This window comes from Chroicocephalus ridibundus, chromosome 10 (genome assembly GCF_963924245.1).
Source record: "Chroicocephalus ridibundus chromosome 10, bChrRid1.1, whole genome shotgun sequence".
NCBI lineage: Eukaryota > Metazoa > Chordata > Aves > Charadriiformes > Laridae > Chroicocephalus > Chroicocephalus ridibundus.
Genome location: NC_086293.1, coordinates 12,697,738 through 12,725,369, shown reverse-complemented (window position 1 = coordinate 12,725,369; position 27,632 = coordinate 12,697,738). Strand labels below are relative to the sequence as shown.

The following is a 27,632-nucleotide window of genomic DNA, read 5'->3' as shown; positions in this document are numbered from 1 at the left end:
ATCTGTAAGAGCACTATGTTTGCACATAATTTATCAAGCTGGTCTTTCTGTCACACTAGCTAATTTCTAGACTTTGTTTCGATACCAAGACAGTCCAGTTCACTGGGATCTGTCTCTGTTGAGATAAATCCAAGACTAAAGGCATATGGAAGTATCAAGTCAAAGGCAGACCTATCCAATGCCAGTTGACCATAATTTTTTTATTTTTTATTTAATTTTTAAATCAAGTTTATATCTTTTATTTGTTCCATTGACACAGACATGGTGCCAGCTCAAGATGAGAGCTCAGAAGGGATCTGTCACTTGAAGTAGATATTTAATTCAACTCTGACATCATCCAACAGGCAAATCTACAGATTAAGGTATCCAAGAAATTTAATGTTAGAGATTGGAAAGGCTTTGAAAAAAACAAAAGGCAGAGAAACTATTGAGTGTTACAGAAACAGTACTGGCAGCATACTTCTGAAAGAAATGCAAATACTTCTAATACACCTGAAAGACTGTAAATAAATAAGAACCTACCAGTTAAAAGCTAAAAACCACTGACAAAGAATAGAGTTAAAAACCTGCTAAGCAATATGGTAGCTTGTTCCAAAGTAAAGTTTAAAATGGTGCTCCAAGGAAAATCGTGGTTGCTCTGAGTCCTTTGGGGTCTCATTAGATCTTTGTTCCACAGCTGCATGGTAGCACCACTCATTAGGAAGCAGCCTTTGCAGGCAGCAGTTGTGAGGCTGCCTGTGGCTCTTCCTCAGCCTTCCTCTCCCTACAGGGATACCAACAATAGACAAATCATCCTGATGAAGTTGGACTGTAAGTGCAAAAAGGAGGAAGAAAGTTTTAGAGAAACTTCACCATTACCAAGCACTAAGTAGGATTAAAGTAATCTCCAGTGTGTCATTAGCAGAGACTTAGTTAAAAGCATCATTTTAAACAAAATGATTTTACAAAAGCTTAAAGTAGAAAAACTAGCAACTGTTCTGTGGAGAGTTTTATTACAACTTTTCTTATCTCACTGCATTTATTGACTCTTCCAGCCACTGTCCCCTGTTTTACCTTTGCACTTGATTTAAATCTCTCCAGTGCATGGACCACACGGGTGGTTCTGGTTTACAGAGCATCTTCCTCTACGCTGGTCCCTCCTTCTCCCATTGCAACACAGAACATTTGTAGTAATTAAATGCCTGCTCTCCCTGTATACTCATCTTTCTACAGCGTCACAGAGCACCTCTACTTTATACCTCTTACTCATCACTACATTAAGATCTTCTCTGAATATACCAACAGGTTTACTGACCTCTGTACCTGCAGTTCTTCCATTTAAGAGCTACAACCACTAAGGAAAGCACTAACTCAGCTAAGCCTTTTACTACAGGGAGTTATTCCATGTCAACAAAAGCCGTGAAGTTGCAAAAAGAAAATAATTAAGGAATGACATTTATCTTAAAGTCCTCAGGAATCCTACTTTATTTTAAGCCCACCATCTTCCACAACTCCGTATCAACAAACTAAGTGCCTCTCTAAAGCTAGCCAGAGGTCTTTGCTTTGCACCACCTGTGGTGACAGCACACCTCAATCAATTTTGGGACACCCATGGGAACACTTCACAAAAGAGCCAGCTTTGCATTTGCCCTAAGTTTACCAGGATCTCTTCCAATTCTTCCAATTTAATCACTTATGTGAGACAATTTAAAATTAGTAAGTCTTTTAAGCAATAGTAACTCCAGACCCAGCATACATGGAAGACTTAATCTGGACGCAGTGAATCAAGTTTGATGATACGTTTAGCTACTGTCACTAAAAACTAAATTATGCCTATTTTTGGTGTTAGTATAGTGAAGGTGTTACACTACTAGAGTAGGTTAGTTTTCCAAATTCAAAATATAGTTATTAAAAAGATAATTATATTTCTCTTTTCTACATTACTTAGGAAACATCCACACATTGGTAAATACCAAAGTTCATGAGACAAAACAGATCTGGACAAGAGTTCACTCTTGAGACCTTAAAACTTATCTCCGTACTGTTTGCTTTTTTTGTCCAGCCAGTCATGGCTTGTGATTAACCGGTTTATGAGAAACAAAACAAAAATAGTTTGTTTTCTTTCCATAATATTTTGAAAAGTTTTAGTTACAGAAGCTCCTTGTATCAAAAACAAACAAGACTTCTACTCACAGAATAAACAGAATTAAGACACCTATTAGACAAAACACCTGCTATGACAATATTAACCACACAGGCATCAGCCAAGGCATTTGACTTCAAGTGAAAAGAGGATGGTTCCGATAAGGATGCAAGAGCGGATTCTGTCCTTGCTGCCGAGGGATGGCTCTCGAGCCGAGGAGCAGACTTTAGGTTTGCTGCAGTGTCCATCTGCATAGACTGTGTGTGCCCTGGTTACCATCAAGTGCTTTTCCAGTTTCCAAGTAAAATCTTATCTTCGGTGCTGAAATCAGGAAAGGGCACTTTTATAGCACACGAAGACTTTCAGGCTGCAACTTCTTGGCAAAAGTTATGTACCTACAGTAATCAGGAATCTTGTCTATTTAGCACAAAGAAAAGTTTGAAATTCCCTACAAGCGTTACTATAATTTAAAATATATAATTCATACTCAGCAGCAATTGCCAAAAGCTAACTTCTGCTGCTACTTTAAATACCTCCATTTATTACCATTATACAGATCATTCCTCTATACTTCAGTAGATTATTAAATGCCTTCCCAACCCATGCTACAGAACGTCAGTGCAACAGCCTCTTGCATTTCAAAACCCTATGATTAACGTACTGTAATGTTAAAATTGCAATGCACCCTTGATGACACAACCCGCGCTCTGTCCATTAATTCTTCCTTTCTTGGAATAACAATATTTCAAACCAATAACTAACTTCAAAAAGCCTTATTATTTTTTTTCCAGAAGAGTGACCTGTCACAAATAAAGTATTTCCTCTGTTATTTTCAGGTCCTTATTCCTATAATTTGTATGCCTGAGGCTTCTCCCCTGTAACTTATCAGTTTCAGACACCCTTTTGATAACACATATAGGTCATCACCTTCAAGCAGGCGTTCCAAGACAGGTACTTCCAGGGGTCAGAAATTCTTTGAACCCTGATGACAAGATGTCACAAATCACTTCAAAATAATCTAAGGCTCTAGAATTATGAAAAATAAATCAAAGCTACTGGAAAAATCAAATATAGAGTTGGATGAACTACATCTTGTGTAGCTGCAGCGGGGGGAAAGGGGAGGACCCGACTACCTGATTTCTGTTTCCATAGCTCAGATGCCTACAGTGTCTGCATTTGCACTACCATCTCTCCAGGGCTGACAAGGGTTACTTGCTGACCATTAGCATGGTGAGTCTTGGGGTGGCAAGAGATGTTGCTGATGAGCCAGTATTTAATCTCTGAAAGTAAGACTGACCTTTGGCACATAGGGTTACTTTTATTAGCCATTCCCCCTTCCCACATAAGGAGCCTTTGTATTAACGTATGGAGAGTGGTCTCTGTTGAGATACAAATACAGTATTTCTTTCAAAACACCTTTATAGTTCCATCTCCTACAAATCATAATTTCAAATCATAATTTCCAAAGCTGCTTTTATCCTGCATGGTTGCCCAAACATAACTCATCCCTTTCCATTGCATACATAATTTCACTTTGATATTCCCTGGCCAGAACAAAGTTGATCTGTCCATCTTGCCTTGTCCCAGCTGGCATTAACATCTACCTTCTGCAGAGCATCACCCAGGGACCCTGCGAATACTGATCAGGGTTTTCTGACCTGGCTCCCAGGGTTTCCTACAGCAATTTGTAAGTAGCTCCCTCCTCATCAAAATTTTAAAGACTGGTAAATTTCCAATAATCCTGCTGCCCACAGTAATGCCATCTAGTTCAAATATCATTTTATAAGCAGAACTTGTCATTATACTTCACGTTTCTTCCATGTAGAAGGGCAGTATCTACATAAAATCACGGTATAGGACAAGTGACACTCATCCTACCTCTGAATAGGCTTCAAATCCCAGAAACTGGAATTCGGGCAGTTCAACTTACTTGAACTGAGGCATCCAGGGAGCAAAGAAATGCCACAGAGTAACAACAGACTGCCTTCAAAAACTTGCGGAAGCAAAAGACCCAACGCAAACCCCAAGCGTTTCCTAAAGTCTTCCCCCAACACAGAAAGATTCAAAAGATTACTCAGAACAAAAACCCTAACCATAGACAGCCCATTAAATGCCACCAGACAAAACAGTAATGTAGCCAATCCACTTAAAAATCATTGACAATACATCAGTCTATTAGGGTGTTGCAACTCAAAAGCACACAAAACTCAACATAGAAACACTCTCAACACCAGACAGCACCCAAATTTACACCAACAGGCCCCTCTATTTATTTAACTACCTGGAAGATATTTTCAACCTTTCACTGATAAAGAAGTTACTCTGATTTACAAAGCCTCTTATAACAACTATCACTGCCCTTAGTATTAAAACGTACATTCTAGTCTTTCTCTCACTACAGCAGACTGTACAGAAACTCAACTTTTTCAATCCCATTACACTAAGAATTTGAACTGCAACATATTAGAAAAAAATCATAAAGTCATTTACGTTGGAAAATACCATAAAGCATTCTGTGTCTAATAACTTTATAGCTGACAAATTAAACAGTCACTTCGGGCTTGGAAATCTCGATTATAGGTTTTATAGGTTAAACAGGAAAACATGTTTCTAGCTATGTACATATACATACACACAAACATATTTACAGCTAGCTATATATACACATATCTAAAAGATAGATATATGTAACAATCTAACAATGTATATTAAATGGACAACTGTAGAAAAATCCCTTCCCTCTCACCCTCTCCTTCCTCCCTCCAGAAGTCTCCTATTAATGCTCAAGTACTTACAGGAAAAATTATTCAATTTTAATGGCATTTTTGGTATACACATAAACAATTCTATGATTCTATAATATAGATTCTATGATTCTACAGTACAGGCAACAAACCCTCAATGCATGACCATGTTTTCTTTAGTTACCTAAAACACTTAACCAAAACTTAAAACACGCCCTGTGTATTGCATTAATCAGGGATTTTCCAGAAAGAGCAATACAGTTACTTCTTTGCTTCCAATGGACAAGGGGGGAAAAAAAAAAATTTCTTAAGAGAGATTCAAGGAGGGGAGCATCCAAGTGCCTGGGCTCCACCTCTCCTGTCTCCAGGCCACCACAGGCTTGTGGCTTCCCACAATCACTTGGGCTCACCTTTGCTTTTAAAGGGAAAAGGTCTCCAAGATTTCATATTATAAAGGCTTTAATAATACATTTTAATGCAGGCTTTCCTGGCCAATTTATTCAGAGCAAGAAAGGGCAGCCTTTCCTGCCGCACGCTTCAGAGGTCTGATGGCCAGGTTTTCTGAGTTAGTTTGTTTGTTTTTTAACCACTAATTCAGCTTTTTTACATAACTTAGCAGGGAGTCGTTACAAAGGACAATACATCAAAAACCCAAACAATTGTATTACATGACTCTAAGGCAGATAATTGCAGCCTACACAGGTCCTCAGGCACATTTCTACACTTACACATAGGTGTGAATTTAGTATTTCAGTATTACACTATACATTTGTTTCTTCTTGACCAATACCAACGAGATAACCTCCCTGGACCAAAACTGACATAAAATTGATGCAGACCTGTTGGTGAGACACATTGCTTCACATGAGCAGCAATGAAAAGTTTCTTTCCATAAGCCTCACACAGGTTTCTTTTTCCTCCCCCCAAGTAGATGCAAGCCCAGGGGAAGGGATGACCTATGGGCAAGCTGACCCGAGACAGAACCCCTCGGGCACGTTTTCTGCCTCACGGCCAGACCAGCAGAGGAAGAAGCCTGTGGGTGAACACAGGGGATCCTTTGTTGTTTCTTCTTTAGCTATTAGACTTCTACAGTTTTTGCCACAGTAGGCAAGGGTGAGATGTCATATATATCACTGAACTAGCAGCAATCCTTGTTTTTAAGGTCAGCACACATCTCTGAGTACAACAGGCTTTAAAGCAATATGCACAAGCTGGAGAGATTTTTATTGAAAACGTAACTCAGTGCTAAAACATAGAGCAGTTTGGGTGGGGAAGCCAACAGCAATAGGCTACTCGTAGAATCATAAAATTGCCTAGGTTGGAAGCGAGCTTCATCTAGTCCAACCATCAACCTCATTCTGACAAAAAAAAACAACTTGTTGTTTTTTGGACTCTGGAGAGTCTTCTCTTCCAAAGCTCAATGCATCCTTCAAACTTCCTCCAGCAATGGAGAAGCTCAGCATAACGCTGGGCCATGCACAGTGCTCTATGTCAAGGCCACTACTCACAGGGAATAACTCACATCAAACCTTACATGGCTGAAGATAACAGACAAAACAGCACTGGGGGAAGGTGACACTGCAGTCCCACGCTGAGACCTCACCCTGCGAGCTGAAGGACCAGCCCCATTTCCCCACGTGCTCCAGCCACAGCACTTGTTTACAGCTGACACGCAATGGCTAAGGAGATGTATTGTCTCTGTTTAATTGGAAAAGAAAGATTAATTCCCAACAAGTAAGATACCAAGAGAGCAAAATGGCATAAATCCTTTGAGTATTTAGGTAAACAATGCAAGGAAAAAAAAGCCTGAAATCTACATTTTATATACAGTCCTGCCAGCTTTTTCTCATTCTTTTGAAATATCTGTAGCCTGGGAATGGAGGAGCGAGATAGAAGAATTCACCAATTTTAGCAAGGAACTGAGCTTCAGGAGATAGGGCACAGGTACCCTTAATCTATCCTGTCTGTGATTATCTTACTCGAAGTCACATGCAAGAAAATAATCCCCTGCAGCGTAGAGCACTGATGTGAAAGGAAAGAAAAGCTCAAAGCCACAGCTGAATGGTTATAGCTGAACCCATTTCAGTACTTTTTTTCCCTTCTATTTCTTACTTGAGACTAAGGCACCTTAATCTGCATTGATGTCTATGAAGCTTCACTTTAAAAGTTATTCAGCCCAAGAGACTTTCCTCTCTTATGAATAGAAATAAAATGCTCAAATATTTTTATGCAAAGTGGTTTTTTTTAAAGAAGGAACTATGAGATATTGCTTGAAAACTGGAATACTGCATTTCAGCCGAATTTCAAACTAAGAGCAGAGATATTAATCCCAAAGTGAGATTACAACAGAAAAAAAAAAACCAAACCACTTAAACTGAACTAGCAAGCAGAATAATACCCATTAGAGAATATCATAAAGCCATTACAGACATTCAGTTGATTAGTTTGGCTGATTAGCTTGCACATGACAGTGCACCGTTTAACAGAATCGAACCATTTTATAGTTACTATTAAGACCACAGAATGCTTTTTTTTAATTATTATTTTTATTTTAATATAACACTCCCCCACCTCTTCCCAGTCCTCATTTTCTCCGTTTTGTCCCCCACACACCCTTGCTCCACTTCATTACTGCAAAATGAATTCCAGCATTCGTTTAGATACACACTTGCTTCATTAACTCACCGCCGAAAAGGACAGTACCCAGACCCCTACGATGGAACGTAAAGGGGAAGAAGGAGAAAACACAAGGAACATTGAAATGACAGCAGGTAATCTCTGTTTTGCGTAATTTAGAGATTATAATTATTATTATTTGGATATCCTTGTTACTCATGTCTCCAGCCAGGAAACTAAATCTCAACATAAGACCATAGTTTGAAAAAAGCAGAATACTAGAGGTTCAATTTCAACTGATACTTCCATTGATACTAAAAGAGGAATATCAGGGTCTATCCCAAGATTAATGTATACAACCGCTGTTGATCCATGGCCACAAAAAGCAGTTAAGTAAGTACTAGACTTGTTAACCAAACAACTGTGAAACACCTTTTATCCTTCTCACATAATGAGGCCTTACTTTCAGGCTAAGAAAAAAAAAAAAACGGTCTTGACAAAAAGCAGTGTTTAAATTACTTATCAAGATCTCTTTAAATATCAGTAGAAGGTTAGATGTGATAAAGACATTGGCTTTGCTGAGTAATTTCGATAGCTTTGCTTTAAAAAAGAAAAAAAAGCACAAAACATAACCAAATAAAACCAACAAAACTGGAAGGAACAGAGAGCTACATTGAGATAACATCCAGTGGTTATGAACCTAGGAACATCTAAAGTACTGAAAAGTCAATTTCTTGACTTAGGAACTAAATTCCAATTAGGAAATCTCTGTCTGCCAGAGGTTTGAAAACCACGGAAGGAAAAGAAGATGGGGAGGGAGGTTAATTGGTCTGTAAAGTATTAAGAGTACCTTGATACAGAATGCCCTGACCAGAAACAATCCTGCAGAAGAGCCCTACAGAGAGAGCTCATGGAGCTTATGGCAGGGAGGCATAGGCAGCTTATGCATAGAAGCCCACATTCAATTTTTGAGGTCCAGGAGTTTTATTTCATCCTAATAATAATCTTGTTCTGAAGTCATTCATAGCGCCAAAGCAGGTTTGAAATACAGATTCAGACAACCTACACTTGGAGCTAACAGAAAAGCTCTACTGCCCACATAAAACTTTACCTTTTCTTTAGAGAAGAAAAATTCTTTTCCGCCATGTCTAACAGGAAAGTAGCAACAAGCTCCAGACCCCAGAAGATGCTGTTTTTCTTTGGACCTCCAAGGTTCACTTCATGTCTTAATGCACTTGGCGTTGTTCTCACTATTAATCATGTACTGCAGACCAAGACAAAGCACTTTTCCAGAAGTGACCTCAAACTAAGTAAATTCATAATTCTTTAAGAACCAATAAACACACTGAACCAGAAACCTCAGCCCTTTGGCAGTGGGCTACAAGCAGCTGAGCTGCTTTCCTGCCTTTAGCAAGATTCACTACCACCTTTTCTTTAAAACACTGAGTGGAAACTGTTTATATAGTTTAACAACATACCTGTGTTTGGAGCCAGGAAAGAAAGGAAGAGGCCAGAAGACAACAGAAACCCTTTATGAACAGTAGAGACATGCTACACAACTTCAATCTGTCATTGGGTTTGTATTTTCCTGTGCTATAGCACATTTTTCTGGAGTTACCCTCATCAAGAGGAAAGATCATCTATGAAGAATGGGCACATGTGTGTCTCAACACATGTATTAGATGGGTTCTTACTCTTCCTCACAGGGAGAAGTTGGTCTAAGTTGAATACAAAATTTGAATAGTCAGATCTATGACATACAGCATGAAAGATGCTGCAATTACTAAAATATTTGACAGCTCTGCATCGTTCATTGTACAGGAGAGGGAAGGTGAAAATCAGAGCTTATGCTGAAACAGAGCCTTAAACAACACCGTATGCCTGGCTTTAAGTGGTATTAAAGCAAAACCACATAGAATAAACTCATCTACAAAATACCTCATACAGGAGTACTTGAAGCTGTGCCTACAATGCATGTGTTTAAGTCATAAAAAGTAATTTTAATGCTACAAAGAGTTTTGGTGCCTTTTTTGACTAACAAGACCATTAAATTCACCTGACGACACAAAGACTCCAGGAAGCAGGATTTTTTTTTTTTTTTTTTTCAAAGCCTAATGTTAGAGGGGGCTTTCAAGACTTCTTTCACATTCCTGTAACATTAATTGGATCTACATATATTTGACTTAGTGGAAAGGAAGAATACCATAACAGAAGTGTGTCAATTGATGATAAAACCTTGCTGGGATTTTCTTTCTAGAAATACCAGCATCTTTTAGTTAGAAAAGTCTAAGGTATGCAAAATTCCCAGTGAAACAGAGAAGGGTTGTGGTTTTTGTGGATTTTTTTGTTTGGTTGGTTGGTTTTTTTTTTTTTTTTTTTTTTTTTTTTTTTAGAAATCCTCCACATAATGCAGAGAAAACTTGTGGAATGTATGAGAATAATACATCACCAAGGACTCAGGAGGATTTGCAAAGGAACCAGATAAATAACACAAATAACAAGCGTGCCCAGAATTATAGTTGCCGGCATTTGTAAAATAAACAGGGACTGGAGCCAGTGCTGCAGGACACAGTTTGTACCTGCTGGAGACAGGGGGAAGAACCGCCTGCGCAGAGGCTCAGACCACATCAGGCTTTTCGCACCCTCCTCCAGGTAACCAGGGTTGGCCATTTGTGCCAAACATCCACCCAAATACTGGCTGTGACTTCGCATGGTAACTCCAAGACTTCAATAGTGAGTGACGGCAAAAGGTGAGTCTAAGATAACTGGGCAGAAATTCACAGTTATTTCTGCAGCCAAAGCAAAACCTGACCTGGTTAGGGATAAAAAGGCAAGAAAAATACACACGAGCACTTTTTCCTATCCCTCAGTTCAGAATAACTTATCATATATACATTAGTACATTACGGGTTAAATTTTACATGCAGTGTAAGTATGTGTTACATCACTGCAATATTAGCATTCCTTTTGTGCAAATTAAAAAAAAAAATCAGCTCTCTGCTGCAATACCTGTTTGTACTTCAGACAACTTCTCTTCACGTGTGCCATTTAGCTAGTTCAAATCACTCTGTAATACTACTTCCCAGGAAGCATAGGGATAAATTAATCCGAGAATGATATGTTCATTACCACCTTAATTAAGCTTATTGGACAAGTAGCTGAGTCTTTCAGAAAGGAGAAACGTGGATCCTTACGAATCCTAGAATTCAAGGAAATTTAAATTAGAATTGCAGACACTTACTGTCTGCAGTGCTTATTCCCCAGACTGATGCACTTTAAATTTTTCTGAAAATACAGCAGAAATGCTGATTCTTCCCTCTGTGCTGCAGGGAAACAAAGTATGGGACAAGATTCCCTTCGTTACAGTATTGTAAAGGGTCATAAGGATAACAGAGATTATTTTCTTCTGCTTATTTTGCCAAAATACCTGCAGAGAAAACACGTGATTTTCCCCTTCAGACAACGTTGTATGCATCAACTACAAATTCCAAGCCTAGTTCTCTTATAAATGTCACTGTAGACTGTTACCTGTTGGAAAGGGAGCATCCTTGGACACAAAAGGGAAAATATGTCTATGTTATTAGCGATATATACATGCAATTCTTTTCACAGTATAGCATAGAAAGCTTCAGGAAGCAGCTGGAAACTTCTACCATGACAGGATACAAGGTTCCCAGAAAGGCAGCAGATACCTGATGAGGAGTTAAAGGGATCAAATGACTCAGACCAGAACTCATGCCTACTCTGCATTAAGGAATTGAGACTATCTCAGAACGAAAGCAGACTGGAGAAAACTTCAGGTTTAATCTCATCAAACCTTACTGCTGTTTTCTAACAGTTTCACATGTTTTACTGATTTATTTTATTTTATTTTTTTTTAATCACAACTATGTGAAAGGTCTGGGAGCTTTTTGTTCTTTCAGGATAACATACAGGCATGAGCAGTTAACTCTGCAACTTATCGAAATCTGTAACATTAGGATGTTGAGATGCTGGGGGAAGAGAAGATTGTATGTTAAAATAGCTCAACAGCAGGAAGCACGAGGCGGGGGAGCTTTGCAACTTCCTTAAGCTGCTTAACTTCAGATAAGGAGCTTATGCAACTTTCATAATTCTGGAGTACATTCAGCAAGTGAGATCAAAACAGTTTTCAAGTTAAGTTACACTTGGGACAGATGCCTCTCGAGTACTGTCATTCTGCCCTCTTACCAATGCAAGAAGCCAAAAAACCCCAACCTCCCTCAAAAAAACCACCCACCCACTAAGAGCTGGGTACAGTTTAGTAGAGGAGACAAGTGCCATACTTGTTTTCCTAGATGTTTCACTTGCATGACATGGGACATCTGCACACTAAGCCCAGCTTCTGAGCTTTGGCAGTACGAGCAAGAGATTGTTTCAGAGTTTCTAAGTGGAGCCTGACTACGAAGAAGCTGCTTTGCAATCATCTGGAAATACTTGTAGAAATGAGTAAAAGTACTGCAGTTATTCTAGTCAGAAAACAGACTTAGAATAAGTTGTTAGGATGTTTCATCTGAAAAGAAACCAATCAACCTACAATGGATCTAGTCAGGAATATTCTTGGGACAGGGACAAGATCAAAACTTTAGTATCTTACAACAAGTCTTGATTAAGCTGCATCAAAGCTGGGACTTGAATAAATAATGAACATGAAAGAGACACTACACTCCTCTTCAAAGTTGCTGAAGAAAACATAGGAAAAGCTGAGAAGAGTCCATGATCCTTTTCTGGATCCCAGTGCCTTATGGAGACTCACCAACGGCCGCCATTGCCACTTCCAGAGGAAGCACAACAGCAGTGTCAAACACCGGGTCAGGGCATGGCACTCACTATGGCAAATGCACAGGAGCCAGTTCTCAGAGAGGCTGGGACCACTCGCTTGTCCAACCAGGGTCTCCTTGGGGCTGTGCTTTTGAAGAAGATGGTGTGTTTCTTGATGCAGATTCACTTTTTCAGCTGTTTTGTAGAAGGACAGATGTGCAGAAGGGCTTTTTGGTCTGCAGGTGCACCTGATGAAGTATTGGAACTTTCTAGTATATGGATTTCAGTGTGCGAGCCACAGTTTTGTGTCCAGGAAGAACCTAATACAAAACAAAATGCCAAGCAAAACCCACAATCTTTTATTATTCTCCAAAGGAGAAGAGGGGAGAAAACCCTACTTGTTCTTGCATGTAACAGTCACAGAAGAATAGCATGGTTAGACATAACAGCACTTCTGTTTGCATCTTCAGCTGATCAAGGAAAAAGGATGCTCAAGTAGACTGACTAAACTACAGCTTTTAAAGCATTAGAAATATAGCTCTTTACCAGAGCCATACAGATTCTTATTTTCTTTGGCAATACAATAGCAAAGATAGTCAACATGAGATTCAAAGTCCAATAGTTACAACAATTATGGTGAGAAATTGATAAACTGCAAGATCTATAAACAGATTAAGCTAAACATACAAAAGGAAGACTACCGTATATATGCAACTACTTCAGTAATTGTATTTGATTCCACAAATCGTTTGCCAGTTCTCTGTAAGGCTTCATTGCCTTTTTCCCCTATGATGTCCACAGAATTTTTAGAACAGGAAATAAGCGAGACAAGCAACAAGAGGAACAATGCTACATGAGAAGGCAGACCCTCAGAAGCAGGGAGGGAGAAGAGGAAAATAAGTCCGGTTTACATTAATTTAGCTACTTCTGGGACAAAAGCTAACTCTTGCTCAGTCAAGAATAGAAAATAGACAAACAAATAAATGTCCAACAATGGGAGAAGCTTCACACATGAGCAGCTGCTACCCTTTAACTTGTCAAGAAGAAAAAGACATTTAAGTGCACTTCCATTGCAGCTGGGTGATGACAGCAACAGAACTCATCAGGGCTGTGTGCCATGGCACCGGGCTCCACAACTTCTGTAGGCTCCAGCACTGGTCCAAGTACAGGCCCACCTAAACTGTCATCGGACCCAACCCTAACAATAAGATTTTTAGTCCACAACAACAAAAACGTGTATTTTTTGCTGGTGGAAGGAGTTCAGTATACAAATAGAGGCTTTTCGTATGCCACTAATGATGTGCCCACAAACCTAATGAATAACTTGAACATCTCTGTAGAATCAATAAATCTTTATCTGAAGGACTGTGTGTTGCTAAAAGCATATGCTTAAATGCTCCAACAGACGCTAGGGACTGCGCAGCTGGAGACCTCACATGAAGGACTACAAACCTGAGGAACTAGAGTTCTGGTTTTCCCCTCAAACAGAATTGATCACTTTAAAATTTGAGGGTTGAGCTACACAGATGCTTTTTCAGGAGCAATGCTAATTTAGCCTACACCATCACCTACTTATTCACTCCTTAGGTGATGCCAGCACAGCCATTTGTCAGACCTGCAATGAACAAAGGCAAAGAGCTGATGCAGGCTAAATTAAGGCATTATTAGGGGGATAGGTGACTTGATCCTCTGTATGTCTCCCTGAACTTAAGGATTATAGCTTGGAGACAGCTAAGTCACTTAGGCACCTCTAACTTTTTACTCATTATCCCAGAAATCTTTCAAACCTAGAAGGGATTAAACAACTCATTTAAATTACCTCTATTCTTAACCACATTTCCTTCTTTCCTGGTTGCTAAATGAGTTTTGTTTACCCTCCTCCTCTTCTGCAAGCTTTAGCTTTGTTTTTTATCCTATAAACCACTGACTGCACATACAGGAGACTTAAAAACTTATTTCTTGTGCATCGCTTGGAAGTGGGAAAAAACTCCAAAACACATGTGGCAATGCTTATTTTCCACCACCACTCAGCCTCAACTAACGAGTTTTGCAAATTTTTAGATAGAATTCTCATTTCTACTGTAAACTCTTACCCCTCCCCTTTTTAATATGGCACTGTCATCTGCAACCTCCTGACCTTGGCAGCTTCCTTCAGAATTTAATGGAAAAAGAGGTAAGAAAAATCCTAACGATAAAATGCGAGAGCTAAAAACTGATACATTAAAAAGCCAGTATACCATATGGCTGATAAACATAAAACCTCTCCCCTGTTAAAGTTGTTTTAGTTTGTCTGTTTTAAATCAGGTTAAAGAACAGATAAAACAAAGAAATCAATTCACTTTAAGTGAAGAATCAAACGCTTCTCCATTTTAATGTTCTCAGGCTTCATTAAAAAAAAAAAAAAGGAAAGAAAGAAAAATCCCAGCAGATGGTTCAGCAGAGAGGCTCAGTATCGTATCGTGTCGTACCTCATCATCAGAGGAGAGCTTCTCCTGGCCACCCTCCTCAGCTCCTCCTCCATCCATGGGGAAGCCTGGGTGTCCTGCTGGCTGACTAGAGGTGTCTCGCCAGAAGATAAGAGGCTCTTGGGAAAAAAGGGTAGAAAAGAGTTGGCACTAAACTGAAGTGCTGCAGCAGTCCCTGTTCCACCTACAGATACAGACTCATAGTCATGAGACTAACTAACACACCATTTTCCCCTGGGAAGCAGGGTGGGCAACAAGTTGCAGTGAACCCTCAGGAATTTACAACACCCCTGACTACACCACTGATGACCAGCACCTTCCTTCACCCCTCCACGTCTCCTCATCTGCAGAGATGAAGTAACAACTCAAACAGCTCTTTGCAACGTTTGTGAGCTACATGCAAGTTCTTTTAAAAGGGTTAAAAATTCAGTCATCATTGTAGGAGATCTTAATGTGTTTGAAGTAATCTGCCATAAGTAGGATTACACAGACCACAGGATAAACATTTACCAACCCTATACAGCCAATCTGCACATCGCCAACATTTCTGCATATTTCAGTGCTCGGTGTTTAAAGCGATTCCAAGTATTTAGTTCTTCATATTTGCTCATTTGCATCATCTTTTTAAGCATTCATTTCATCCATAAACACAGCGACACAGATTTCTCCCCCATTTCCATTCACTAGTGCTCACTCCCACTCCAGTAGTTACACTCAACTTAGTATTCAGGATCTCATTTTTAGGGAGTAGCAAATATTATCCCAATCATACCCCAAACTTAGGGCAGTAGGCACTCATCCTCTCCATTCAATACATATAGCTACCTGAAGTGCTGGACTGGGATACTTTAGAAATTGTCTCCCTCAAGATCCCAAAATATCTGAGTCATTACCTTTACCTTCTAGAGTTTTCCAATTCCATAAACTAAAAAGATGTTGACCACAGAAGAAAACGCAAAGAACACCACAATCAAGCACACAGATCATATTCTGCAAGATTTTTAGCAGAGCTTCTATAAAATGTAACCTTTTATCTATCAGTTAATCCACACATCAGTTACTAAGTCAAGGTATTTCTGCTCACAAATGGGAGAACAAACATAAAATAAATCAAGTTAGGAGTCTGCCTTTTAACTCAGCTGCTGATTCCCCTTCCTCTGCTGTAAGTTGATCAACTTACTACTAACAGCCTTGAGTGAGGCTTCCACTGAACCTTCTGGAGGTATTGTTCAGCAATGTGTGCCATCGATTTAAACCACTACATACAGTGTCCAGTTCATAAGATCCAGGCACAGGAAAGAAAGTAAAAGATAGTCTGATATTAATATTCACATACTGGCTTGATCTGTGGTCTTGGAGAAAGCTTCAATTCCCTGCATCTCGTGGCTTCAGCTTCATCAGAAAGACAGTTACAGGAAAGCACTTAGAAACCCTGAATAAATTACATCCATTACTCTTTACAAGCCATTATGCTAACAGATGATTTGATTTACATACTTAAATGCACCCTCATACAAAAGAGAGGAGAGAAGTTACAAAACCAATCCTTTCCACCTAGACTGCCCAAAGCACATACTCATTTTCATACATTTATCTGTACAGTCAAAAAACACACTCCATGTATTTAGTCAACACAAGGAAAAACCAGGACAGATGGAAAGGAAAAAGTTGGAGCCAGCCCTAGTGTACAACAAACGCCAATTCATGTACAAAAACATTAGGAGTTTTCCTAAAAAGCCAGATGCAGACATGAATGGTCCAGAAGCCAGTACCAATGCTCAAAACCAGGGCTTACTTAACAGGTGACTTTCAAAAGCAGCAAGGCTACTCTCTTGTTGTAACTTCAATCAATCAATGTTTAAATATATCCCCCTGTGATGTAGCACAAATGTTTTCAATGCAAATGTTTTCAATTGCCTTTTAATAACTCTAAGGGAATATATTCTTAAATCTCAAGGTTAAAAGGAAACAACTGATATCATTAACAATTCCACTGCAAGGACCAATGAAGTGAAACCTAAATTCAGTGCAGATCAACGTGACAGAGAAATTATTAGTGCTTAATAAGTTCACATATGTTTCAAGGGCAAGTATTTATAATAATGTGCCCTTGTAATTCAAAATGGGAACAGTGGCCTACAAATTATTCAGGCATATACTTCGTTGTAAGAAAAAAAATAAATTTAAGAGCCACAACAACAAAAAAGTCCAACCCACGCCATAAAGATTAAAAGGCTGATTCCAGCCTGAACTCAGCTCTGCTCCTTCCCTCCACTCTCAGTTCCTCACAAGCAGATTTGAGCACACTGCTTGAAATGGGGCATCCCACCACCATGCTGGACTGGCAACAGGTTCTTTTTACATCATTCTGGATGTTCAGGGCAGTCGAAAGGTTGCGATGAAGGGCAGCCTTCATGGGAACAGCCTCCCTTCTGTGACCATGCCCTTGATTCGCCCTTCTCACCAGCCATGGTTGGCAGCAGGAGAAGAAATGAAGAACACCAGCTGTTCCTTTTAATACACTTCTGGTTTCTCTGCAACTATCACCTGCTTGAGTATTCAAAGGGACCAAATTTTAGAGAAGATGGCATGGAAAAGAGTGGATGGAAGGACTTAACAGCCAAAGCGTTGTTGGAACAAAGTCCTTTTCCATCACCTCAAGAAATGCTAACTGTTAGCATAGTACTGTCCTCTTTAATGAGACTGTTTTAAGAAAGCCCTGTTTTCTGCTAGGTAAGCAACAATAAGAAACTTTACAGTGTTATTTAATTGCTTTACAGCAAGAGAGAGGTGCTCCTGTTACAGCCCCAAGATCCTGCCCCACCTGCAGAAGTGAGCTTTCCTCCTGGCATCACTGCTGCACATCCACTCCAGGGCTCGAACTACATCACTGCCCAGAGAAATCCTCCTCACCAGCTAACCGTAAGCTTCCAGAAAGAAACACATGGTCAAGGAGACAACTGCTACCAACAGAAGTTAGGGAAGATCCTTACTTAACACAGTGCTCTTACATAACTATGGATATGCCAGGAAAATCCCACCTTCAAACCTGCAGTATTTCAATAATATGCAATAATTACATATATAATCACTATCCTACACTACTCATACCATTACATTTATAAATCCTGCTGTTTTTAAATTGTATATCGATTGCAGCAATTATTTTGAATTATTAAAAGACACCCTCTGGGCTGTCATTGCAATGAACAATACCATTTCCTTCAACAAAATATTTAACCACAGACATAAAACTCAACAGAATAACCTGACAGATAAATGAGTTTTTCCATAACACTTCTGAAGGACTGAGTTAACGTTCACCACTATTTTCCACAGCATTTGGATGCTCAGACTTGAAATACTATGGGCAAGAACATAAAGTGAATTCTACTGATCTTAATAATGGAAGGGAAGGACTCAAAGTGCATGCACATATGTGATGGTACATATGCTAATAGCTCTCAATCACTGTGCTAGGTTTCTTTAGAGCATTTATTTTTAAAGAATGCAACAAATATTTTACTATTATTTAATTGTCCAGGAGCATGTTCCCAGAGCATAACGCACTTCAGTGGGAAAGAAGTACTGGTGGTCAAGCAGTGACCTAGCAGAAATGTTATCAACCTATCCTCTGCTTTATAAATTACCCTAGGAAAACATACTTGCATATACAGCCTTTTCTTTTTATTGTCATTTACAACCTACATCAACACGCTTGGCTGAGATGTTAAATAACCCAGGATGCTGAAGAGAGCTTTCCTCCCACTCATAACCTCAACTTTGCACACACAACGACCTCCACTACACTTGGAGCAGCAAGCACCAAAAAAGTTACCATTTAAATAGAGGGGAAAAAAAATCATCACAGTAAATGCTGACATTTTAGTCATGAAGTTTTGATGTAAAAACTGCATGTAATCCTGCAAATCTATGCTCTACCAACACAGTCCCACCACCCAGGAGAGTCTTACTGTCCTGCACCTACAAGATCAGGACCACCAAGAGTTACTACCTATGTCAGGGTCACCCTGATGCTTGTCCTTCCCTCTCAGTGAGGGCACCAGTAAGTGGTTGGGTAATAGCAAAAAAAATACCCTGTTCCTAGTTTTAGAAACAGACTGTCTTGACCAGCAGGACAGACACACATCCACGTGACTGCAATAAGCCTTCAGAAACCAGGATGAAATCAAAACATTTGATTATAATCAGGAAAAGTAAATTATGGCTTCTGCATCAACCATATGAGTCTGGTTTACCAGTTTCTCCATGTACAAACATCTCCACAATAATATGCCATTAAAACAGTATTTTTCATCTCACACATTTCACTGGGAATGCTAAGAGACACTGACTTCAACAAATGGAGCATCTTCAAATGCAGAGATACACGATTCTTCTGTAAATGAACTGTGAAAATCAGTATGCTTGCAAGCTAAACAAAATTTATCATTTGCTGACCCGCTCTGGACTGGATTAGACAGGATTGCTCCTTATGTAGTCAAGTAGCGCAGTACACTGAAAATGATTGCCCTGACCTCAGTACAAGCAAAAGGGATGCTGGCCATGCTTTACATTAAGTCAGATTGTGGAAAACCAGTTGATATTCCCCACCAATTTACTCTAAAGAGAGGTTTACAGCTACAAACTGCTGTAATTTATTACATTTTAAATTTCATAAAAGACCTAAATATGTTGAGCGATAACACTCTTCAGAATTGTCAAGGCCTATTGAGCTGAAACACACTCCCCAAATTACAAACATGGCACTGTTATTTCAGCAGCGCTACAGTATGATTTTAAAAAAAAAAAAACAAACAAAAAACCAAAAAAAAATAAGTCAATACACAAAAAACAGGAATAGGGAGAACATTTTTTAAAACAATTAACACCAGGGTGGCCCATTACTGCTTGGATTAAAATGCAGGTAGCAAAGTAATCTGTATTTAACCATAAATTTTCAGTGAAGCTCAAAATTTTAAAACTACAGTAAAATTCAAGATTTCTCACTTTCCCATTGTAATTGAATGTACAAGTGTGTCTTTCCTCAGCTGTACATCTCAAAACCAAAGAAACAGCACATAGGAATAGATCTATAGTAATATGATACAAAACCTGCCCATACCCAATGTCTCTGCTGCTTCTCGCGCTGTGTCCACCAGACCTCACTCGAGCAGAACATGTCTCCACTCCACAGCCTCCTCAGCACAAGGCTACACAGGTGGCTTAGTATGGTAAAAAAAATTGCTTTATTTCATTTTCTTCATTTAAACATAGTATGGAGGAACTAATTTGTAACAGCTGGACCAGTTTAATCATTCTAGACTTTTGCTGCAAATGAGCTGCAATCAGAATAGCAGAGAGACACCTGCCACCACCAGACACACACCTGGGTAGAGGTGCAGCATAAGAGCCTTGCTCATCCTCAGCTGTTGGAATTGCAATGTACCAGCAGCACATGGGCCCCCAGGGTGACAGGGAGGTTGGGGGCACTGTCTTGTAAGGCAGATTTCACTTGCCCTAAGATTTTCTAAGCTCCTTCATGCTCACACTTATTAAGTCCTTGTCATCAGAGTATGTGTTTTTCCCTTCAAACTGCAGGTCAGAAATTTGAATAATATACACTGTATTACAGAGACCCTCAAGCCTGCCCTCTGCCCATCACAGCAGAACACCAGAAAGAACGAGCCTTTTTTTTTTGGTTGGTTGGTTTTTTGATTTTGGGTGTGCTGTCTTTTGGTTTTTTTTTTTTTTTCCTTCAGTGTTTAGGTTCAACAGCAAGACTTCCAGACACAAGAAATAAAGTAGATAACAGCTCAGGAAAAAAAAAAAAAAAAAAGACACAACAGCCAACTGTTAAATTTCAAAAGTATGCTCTTCATAACCATAAACGTCAGCCTGACTGTCTGGAATTAGTGTCTCTGACAAAAACTTGCTTATTTACAATATTTAAAGAAAAAAAAAAAACCCAACAACTCTAACCTATCACTGTGAGTACCTCAGAGCAAACAAGTTCAAAAAAATACTTGCCTGAGTTGGGTGCACTAGGGTGTGAGTTCACAATACAACTCTCCCATGGAAAAAAATTTATTCCTGTATTTTTCAGCACCCAATAACTGACCGATCAATAAGAACCTCCCAGGCAAGTCTCATCATCTCTGCTCAAGTCTTTTACAGCCCATGTTGCTGCATCTCATTTTCTGTGGGCATACCATATAGGTAGCTTTGCAGTATGTATTTTAAATGCTTCATGATTCACAGTCAAACACTGCGAACACAGGCAAAGTTTCTCCTGTGTGCAATCAGGATTAACAAAATACTAAAATACATGTCCTGGTTTCAAATACCATCCGTTCTCACTATGCAAGTTTCTCCAGGAGAGCGCAAGTAGGCTGCAGACATGATTTTTCAGGGTTGATCATAGCTTCAGTAGCTCTGACAGCTCTTCCGCTCAGCTGGAAATGTAGCAACTTTGCCAGTTAATTATTCTTTACATTGATCAGCACATATATTTTTCCAAGAGAAATATACTTAAAAGTTATAGTTCGGAAAAAAATTCCGAATCAGCTATGCAAAATGAAAGTATCATTGATTTTTAAGGAATAACACTATACTTCAATATATTTGAAAAGTTAAACTTTAAAAGAGTATAAAACTAACTGCTCTTTCAAATAAAGCCAATGCTATATACATCATGAGCTGTATTTTAATTGATCTTTTCTCAGAACAAAAGTCAACACAAATATTTCAGCTTGACACAAAATAAGACCAACTATCTGCATTATTTCACCACCTGCCACCACCTTCTTTCTTCATTCAATCAAGAACAAGACTAAGAATCCATAAGATTTTTCTGAACTCCTGCTACTTCCCTTCATTCTATATTAGCTCCTCTTTTCTTTGCATTAAACAGCACACTAAAAAAAAAACCCAAACACCAAGAATCCATAAGATTTTTCTGAACTGTTACTTCCCTTCATTCTATATTAGCTCCTCTTTTCTTTGTATTAAACAGCACGCTAAAAAAAAGCCCCAAACATCTATGTATAGTAATTTAAATTGACTGCAGTCAAGGGTTTTGGGTTTGTTTTTTTTTCCCCGCTCCCATTTTTGTTACCCAAACAGTACACTGCTGGATACACTTCAGTTTAAAAGGCCATCAACTTTGATCTGGTTTTCATCTGTTTCAATGGAGGGGAGAACAATGTGGCCTTTTGAGCACCTGTAAACAGGGAAGTACTTCTCAGTTTATGCGAACCTGCAGCCTTTACCTAATTGTTCCCTATGTTATGGCACATTACAAGGTATCACTGATGATTCTTTAATTTTTTCCTCTAATGCTCTCCTACACCACATGCTATAAAACATGGATATTCAAATCTAGATTGAGACATTAGGGCTATGACTCTTAAATAGCTTCACTAAATCAAAGGTGGAGATGTTAGCATAAGGGAAGACTGCAGCTCTATCAACTTCATGTTTCTGCATTTTAATTGCTTTTAATTGGGATAATCACTGACTGATCTTTCCCTGTTTTGGCTGGAAGAGGCTGCCTCTGAGGGAAATTTAAGTTGTAGAGCTGAAAAGGATGGGGAGGGGGGTGTGGGTGGGAACATCAACCAAAAAAAAAAACCCAACACCCCCCAAAAAACCCTGGAGAAGGACTTACTGTCACCGCAGATATGTTTTGTAAGGATAGCAGCAACAGAGAAATCATTTCAGAGCATGAGCATCAAATCAAGTCTTCTCCTCCTCCATTTCCAGAGACCGTTTCTGTAGCACAGTCTTGAAAAACCAAAATAAATCTCTAAACTTCTTTAAACAAAAGTTGATTTCAAAGTATCTTGCCATTTAATCCATCTTGACATCATCCACGTACAACATGAGCTTAAGCAATGCATTCATCACAGCTGTCCCCTGAGTAAGTCACTTGTAATTTTAGTACTGTTCAACTTCAATGCATGCATGCATCTCAGGTGACTATCATCTAGTGATCACTAGTTTCCAAATATGAACTAGAAGGTTATATATATATATAATCAGAACAAGATAGATCTGGCTGCCAAAGTCAGCACCAAGAAGGATGAAAACTAGCACACACAAAAAGTAACTTTACAGATGAACAGACTTCTCATTTTCCTTACATTTTCTAGTAAATCAAGCCCCACCTTGTACTTATTTCTCAAGTAATCCGAAGTCGGTTTTGTGCTCAGGTGGGATACTCACCACCAGCCATAGTCACTCCTCATCATCAATAACAACTTCCCTCTCTCTGTAGGCTTGTTGCTCCTCACAGACAGCAGCATCACGCAACCTTTGCCTTTCATTGTTCCAAGTGAGTGAAAAATCTTGTTTGCAGCCTGCAGTTAAACAGCGTCTTCTAGTACCAAAGTAGACCCTGATAAGCACTTACATTCATATAAAACCACTGGCTTAAGTCACTTGTAAGACTCAGTCTCTTCCAGGAAGAAAAGTGAAAAGATTGAACCTATTTACAGAAAATTCCCATTACAATAACAAAGAATATAAAGATGTGGCAGAAAACGAAAGACAGCTCAAAAAAACACAACAATTCAACACCATCCGCCCTGCACGAGTGGTTGGAAACGTTTATTTGTCAGGGGAAACTCCAATACAAACATTAAAGGACAGCAACATGAAAACACAGCATCATTAGGTAGCTACAGTGACCCGCTCTTTAGGAATTTTAAGAACAAGTTGTTTTGGCAGGTCCATAACCCACATATCTGTAAATCTGCAAGCCCAGGGATTTGCAAAGCATGCAGCCAACTAGATACACACATGGATTTCTGTGTAAGATGCTAAGGTCACCAGCATCGGAACTGAATGACTGCCAGAGCTACAGGAATTACGTGCAGGGCCAGAGCTTGCCACCGCTCCGCAGCGGCTCCAAATCCCGCAGGCTTTCTCAAAAAAGTCTAGTATTATTACATCCCTTAACGTAAAAAACTGCAGCTTAATTAGGCAACACCTACCCAGTGTTCCATTCATCGGGTGACTGTCTGCAAAACCAACTTTGGAAAAATTCTGTACCAATTGCCAGCACCAACGTGCAGACCCCCTGCTCTGAAAACGCGGACCCGAGCGGCACCTCCTACTGCTTTATATACACAGGAAACACGAACATTCCAGCTCAAAGCCTGTACTTCATTCCTAGTGCAAGGATATGCCAAGATTAATAGAGAAGTAAAAATACTAGAAAGCCTGTAAGTGCCCTGATAAGTGCCTGCGTAGCAGGATAGAGAGCTCCCATCACAGGGAAGAACCGCAGGGCATCAACATGTCTTTAAAATTGCAGCCCCAACATCAAGTCAGCTGCATTTTTAGTAACAATTATACATGTTCCCTAAACCATTTTCCTCAAATGTTTTCACAAATTCATCTGCCAGATTATTATGGAAACTCTTGCATAATAAATAACTTTCTGGAATAATTCCACAAGGAGAAGGAATACACTCTCAATGCCTGAAAGTTAGTTTAGCATTTCCATTATTAATTTCAATAGTTTGCTCATAACTTCCATAGACATTAAAAAATTATATCACTGAACAAACCTGGCATGCAGCTTCAGCTGTTGTTCAAGTTTCTCTTGCAAAATACCGCAGTCAATAGTTTGGAGAGTTTGCTTGTCCTTCATAAGGTCTTGATTTTTATTTCTATGTTTTTGCACTCATAATAAAAATATTGACATTCTTTCCCTTTGTGTAAAACAAGCACTTTAAGGACAACTAAAAATCAGTATGCTAGTGATTTTGTGTGTGTCAATGTCATCAGTAAGGTAATCATGACTAACCAGTTAGCACCCAAGGCTATTGCTGGATCATTTCACATCAGAAATGGACTGATCTCTCTCCGACACATAGAACAAAATGGTGCTTGGATTTAGGTTAATCACAGCCAGGCATCATACTTAATTGCCAGCAAGGTCACATAGTGATACTGGGGACATCAGCAGCTCAGATCCAATGAATCAGAAATAAAAACCAAGAAGTTCCGAAAGAGAAGGCAAATTGCTAGTTAAAGAATGAACACCAGAGCACGTCAAACCTGCGGCGAGTCTATGGCAGAGAGCTGCCGGCACAGAGGGAGAGCAAAGCCATCGGCTGTGCCGAGCCATGTCACCGCCAGCTACACCAGGAAAGATACCACGGAAACTTCCCATCCAGCTCAATCTTCCCCCCCGCCCCCCGCCATGTCTACTGGGAAAGTTCTGGTTTTGTCAGAATTCAGTGGAAATCGAACGGTCAACAAATGACGCACAGAAAGAGCAAAGCCATTATTCCAGAGGAAAAAAGAAAAAGCTTTTCAAAGAGCCTTCACCGGAGTGGGTTGTTTTTTGTTTTTCTTTAAACCAACACGCCAGCATTCCCACCGACATCAGAGAGAGGGGAGAAAAAGCTCATACACTCACGTTCTTGAATTTGAGACAATTATTAGCACTTAATTAAACGCAAAGCCAGAGAAGCACAGCTTCAGAACTTGAGTAACTCCAGATTCGCTTAAAACAATTTTCGTGTAGGAGAGAACAAACGTGCAAACCTGGAGATTTCCAACAGTTTTCAAGCGCCAGCGCAGCTGCCGGGCACTCCCCCGGCTCCGGGAGCGCGGCCGGGCAGCGGGCAGGAGAGGGGCTGGAAGCCGGGCAGCGGCTCCGCGCCGCGCAGCCGGGCGGGAGAGGTACCTCGCTAATGCAATTAGCGGACATCAATCAGGCGGAGCGCAGCGGTGCGCTTGCGGGAGCAGGCACCAAGCGCGCCTTACCTGGACGAGCCTTGTTTTCCGCACCGTGCTGTAGGCAGCGGGGCACCGACCGCACCGACCCCAGCCCAGGCAGGGACCCCTCTCCGCGGCCGATCGCGCCCCTCGGCCGATGCCGGCTGCCATCCCAGCCGGAGACGCTTCCCCCGGCAGCAGCCGAGGACCAGCCCCGCTCCCCCCGGCTCCGCCGCCAACTAGGGCTCCCACCAAGCGGCCGCCCCGGGGCGGGAGGGCTGAGGGGAAGCTGGGCGCGGGGGGCTCGGCGCGGCGGGAAGCCCTCCGCCACACCGCTCCCCTCAGCCGCGACCCCCGGGCAGGGGACCCAGCCCCAACTTTGTTCCCCGAAGTTGCCCTACCTCAAGCCACTGCCGATCCTCCTCGCCGGCAAACCGCGCCTGGCCACAACCCGTCCCCGCCGAGCCACCCGCTGTAATCCCGCCGCTCCCGCGGCGCCCTGCGCCTCTTCTGGAGCGGCGAAGCGCCGCGCTTCAGGCGGCGGGGCGGGGCGGGCAGGGCCCGGCCTCCTCTCCGCCCACCCGCTCCCTCAGCGCCCGGGGGCCGCGCCGGGCCCGGCTGGGCTGGGCTGGGCTGGGCTGGGCCGGGCCGGGCCCGGCCGAGCCCAACCCAGCCAAGGATGGCGGTGGCTCCCCAGAGAGGCCAGGGAAGCTCCGCTAGATTTTCCCCTGGGCGGTGTGAAGCCCCTGGGGCGGGTCGGCGGGGAGAAGCGGGTAAAAGGCGGTGCCGCAGCGGGAAGGGCCGAGCCGGGGCTGCCCCGTCCCGCTGAGGCTGGGCCGGCTCCGTGTGGACGGAGAGAGTTGACGCCTGAGAGCTTAAATAAAAGCTGCCGTCTACTTTCTGGGCTGGAAGCCCAGGAAAAGAGTCAGGTTCACGTAGGTCTCTGTGCAGGAGCCGGATGGAGGTTTTATTGAATCTGGCTCGAGCTGATCCCACTATTATAGCTGTGCTGCTGTAATTAAGGCTGAGCAGAATTCCTATAAGTCCTTTTTTTTTTTTTTTTAGCAGGTTAGATAACAAATAGTAATAAGTTTCCTGAAACCTCTATTATCTTGCAGGATCCCAAAGCACGGCAAAGTGTACATTATAATAAAGTGCGTATTAGTCTGCTCTGCCTCCGTGGAAGTCCCTGGAATTACACCAAGGGTGGATCTGGCTTTGTAGCCACAGCGAAGCCGCTGGTGCAAGAGAAGGGAAGGACTTGGTGGCTGTCCTCAGCTGCCCAGAGGGCTCCCGGGCAGGGCTGGTGACGCATTGCTCTCCGGGCAGTTTTCTTCTTTGAGAAGAAAACAGTTTGCTTCCTCAAAGAGTAAGATTTAAGTTGCTGCCACCTCTGCTTCCCTTTCTGCCTGTTTTTGTGGTGAATTATTGAAATGCGCTGTCTGGGAAATAACAGCATCTCCTCTGGGGACCAGTGGAAACTCAACACAGCATCTCTTGGCCCAGACTTAGAGTGGGAGCCCTGACCTAAAGTGATCATCTTTACTTTTCTCTGCACGTGCGAGTCCATAGTTAAGGAATGTCCAGCACTGAAATGTATGTAATGAACTTCTGTAATGAAATGTGTCACTGGTCTGCAGAAGGGATGTCAAAAAATAATCTCAGAAAAACAAGATGCATTTTTAATTGGCAGAGTGCGATCACATAGGACTCACAGAGATGATAGAATAACTGTGATTTAATGAGTTACCGTTGATGTGCTGAGCACTCAGATTCTTACTAATATGGTTCAGCTCAGCTTTGGCATGGATCAGGAGCATGCACTCAGGCTCTTACTGTAGCTCAGCTGATTTATTACAGTATGGTAACTCCATCACATCTCTAAAACCACATTGGGCTTTTGCCTAGAAGATAATATTAACTTTTTGTTATTATTCCATAAAGTCTTATGATAGGACTAGGGTCAAGCCTTAGTTTTACAGCAAACTCTTATCTCAGGTAGGAGCATGGTGGCTGTGGACACCTCTGTGGTGTCTGAGCATAGACCGAGGAGCAAAGCCCGAAATGCAGATTTGGCTTCCTCAGAGGATTCTGTTCACATATTCCGTATGCCTGATTTACTGGGGTTTATGTGAGCTGACAAGGTCATGAACCTATGGCACAGTTCTCCAC

General features: G+C 41.0%; 1 protein-coding gene across 1 annotated transcript in view; it reads right to left on the bottom strand.

The window, feature by feature from the left end:
• Positions 1-26,001, bottom strand: part of CNTN3 (contactin 3) — a 111,929-nt gene extending 85,928 nt beyond the window's left edge. The window contains exon 1 of the mRNA XM_063348405.1: positions 25,862-26,001. The gene's annotated coding sequence lies outside the window, so the exon portion shown is untranslated. The remainder of the gene's footprint in view (positions 1-25,861) is intronic.
• Between the last annotated feature and the right edge of the window lie 1,631 nt (positions 26,002-27,632).